Consider the following 3,051-nt stretch of genomic DNA (forward strand, 5'->3'; position numbering starts at 1 on the left):
TCAGTTCTACACTATATTCGCAACAAGACCAACATTTTTTTAATATTGAAAACTTTACGGTTTTTTTCATCAAAGATTTCCGCTCAATTCAGAAGTACCAGGGTGGGTGGGTGGGAGTGGGGTGGAGGAAAGGGGGGGGGGGGGGGGCTCAGTTAGCTCAGTTGGCATCATGCTTGACCACGAAGCAGGTGGCCCTGGTTCAAACCCAAGACGTGGCGTTCTTGAACTCGAGTCGTTTTGTGGAGTTTCCAGGGCTCTCAACCCATTTATTACTTCAGTCCTTTCTGAGACGGATATTTAATTCAGGGGTTTCGCCTCTTATGTAACATTATAGTTTTGATAGCAGCGTCGTTAAACCCATATACACTTGCTTTATTCTTGAAAGAACCTGCATGGTGTCTGAATTATATTTTAAAAAATAATAATAAAGAGCTATCCCTGCAATGTGGGAATAACTCTGTCATCCTTGCATTAATTGCAACAAATATAATATTTAACAAAGGAGGCCTCAGTTTTTTTTCTTTAATTTGAAAAAAAAATTCGACAAACTTGTTCGAAAAGTATAAAGTCTTTTTAAAAATTATTATTCAACGAAAACTGGGTAAAATACAACACTTTAGAACTTCGTAACAATAAACCAAAATGTGTAATTGTGCATTAGGCTTGCAGAATAGATTTATATTGAGCTAACATTGCCATAGACACTGTGTCAAGAAAGCGGACTCATTCAAAGTGAAATGTTTTCCTTTGGGAGCTTTTGAACGACAAAATCTATGGAAACAACCCGTAAGCAACCAAACGGCTGAAACCCAATGATTCACAGAAGGTCAAAAAAATCGACCCAAAAATATACACAAGATCGTTCATAATTTAAAATAATGATAAGTATAATAATTGCATTTATATAACATATATCCACGATCTACAGCATGCTCTGTGCGCTTTACAAGTTACTCCAGCAGACCTTAGAACATTCAGAGACATTCTCGGCTTCCCGAGGAACATACAGTGCAAGCAGTGGATTACAAACGCTGAAATGCTAACAAACTGACAAGACCTTTCCAGCGGTACGTTCGAGCTCGTCTTGAGGGAATGTTTAAAAACCGAGAGCACACAGTACAATTAGCTACATGTACCACCTTCCCTGAATTTGTTTGGCAATGTTACTATTAACTGTTCTTTAATGCACAAATACACTTTTTGTGGATTTTAAAGACGTTATAATAAACTTGATTTTCTTCATATGGACAAATTTGACGCCCCTTTGGTTCGAATTCTTTTGTGCAAAACTTTTGTTGAAATTAATGACAAAATGACGGAGTTAATGTCCTTTCTTCTTCTTCTTCTTCTTCTTCTTCTTCTTCTTCTTCTTCTTCTTCTTCTTCTCGATCGCATCATTTATTGCAGTATTACGTGATACTGTGGTTCTCTAGAGTGCGCCTTGCTGCCTAATACCTCCGACTTCAGCACTCCAGCTCCTGGTCCTAGGACCTACCATGGGAGCACAGGGAGGAATTGTTACCGGATCCCACCCGTAGCCAGGACTTAATGCGGTCCTTTTCCGCATGGTGCTCCCGTCAGCGGACTCCTAGGACATTCAATGACGTGGTAGAGCCACCTACCACCTCACCCCGTCCTGGTAAGAGCATCGCCAGTTAGTCCAGGGCTGCTTTTTCAACATATTCACAGCTAACCTCCATTACGGTGGCCGTTCCCTATCCGCCACCTGGCACCCGCCGGGTAGGGGACGGTCGCCCCAGCCCGGAATGTCCTTTAAATTGGTCTTTGTTTTTAAACACCATGCGCCATGCACTATAGGCAGAAAACAGTCTAACAGCAACTTACAGATACCTAGGCCATATAGAAATGTACTAGACTAGACTGTTGATGTATCAAGAATGTATGGCGTAATCAAACAGCTCATGAAAACTTTTTTTTTCAGGGGGCGCAAAAAAGTGTGCTAATTAAATAAAAATATTAATGTTTAGACACCGGGTTTTGTATGTGTGTTCGAAGGATATGAAGTATTTATATTTAAGCCAGATATGAGAGATCTTATAATTATAAATGAAACAGAAATTTCAAAAAGAAGCGGGAGAATCTTGGACCATGATGAGTTTTCTCTTGAATCAATCGTCATGAGAACGGACAGCTCAAAGACTAGACTATATCATCAATAGACTAAATTTCTGACTTACGAGATCCATTCTTGGAAAAATGCCGTTAAGCGGTAAAACACATTGCTTTGGACTGTGTCCACAGCAAAATCACCCTGCGGTCGAAAGAGCAAAGAGCTGGGCTGAGAGTCTGGCCGGGATAGAAGGACATAGCCTCTCACTTTGCCTGCGGAAAAGAGATTTTTAAAAAATAAATTGAGCCCATGCAAGCTCATTTTTTAACAAACACGGGACAGAGTCAAAATATTGAGCTCATTTTTTTTGTAAGTGAAGTCTATGGATTTACTTAACACAATGTTGGACAGCTTTAACACATGACATTAGATCTCCCAAAAAGACGCGCAACTCTGAAATAAAAATTAACAATACAGAGCTTAGTGAATATTCTTTTTTTTTAAAAATACCTTGTAATTTCTAAGCCCTTGATTAACTTAATATGTCATTTCTACTGAAGATTACTAGATCCCCCACCAAACACCATATACAGGCTATAATATATGACCTCTAGATTTGATTGGATGGTTTCTACAGTTAGAGGAGTCTTATGGCTTATGACTCTCCGCAGTTACCTGTGTCTTGATCGATGGTGTTCATAGCATCATAGAGAGTTTGGAGAGGTACCCAGTGAGGGGGATATTTAAAACGAGCCGTGTCCAAAATAAGGACCAGGTCCTTTTCTTTGTGATACCTGAGAAAGACGTATACACAAGAAAAGGACGAGTGAAGACAGTACAATTTTAAACAATATTCAGCTTTTTCATGGACGTCAGAACTAATAACAGATCTAAATTTTCCCACACTGCGTCGTAATCTCGATAGACATGTGTGTCTTTATATATATATATATATCAAGGACTACTGAGTATAGTAGTCC

The sequence above is a fragment of the Aplysia californica genome, unplaced genomic scaffold, assembly GCF_000002075.1.
Source record: "Aplysia californica isolate F4 #8 unplaced genomic scaffold, AplCal3.0 scaffold00155, whole genome shotgun sequence".
Lineage (NCBI taxonomy): Eukaryota > Metazoa > Mollusca > Gastropoda > Aplysiida > Aplysiidae > Aplysia > Aplysia californica.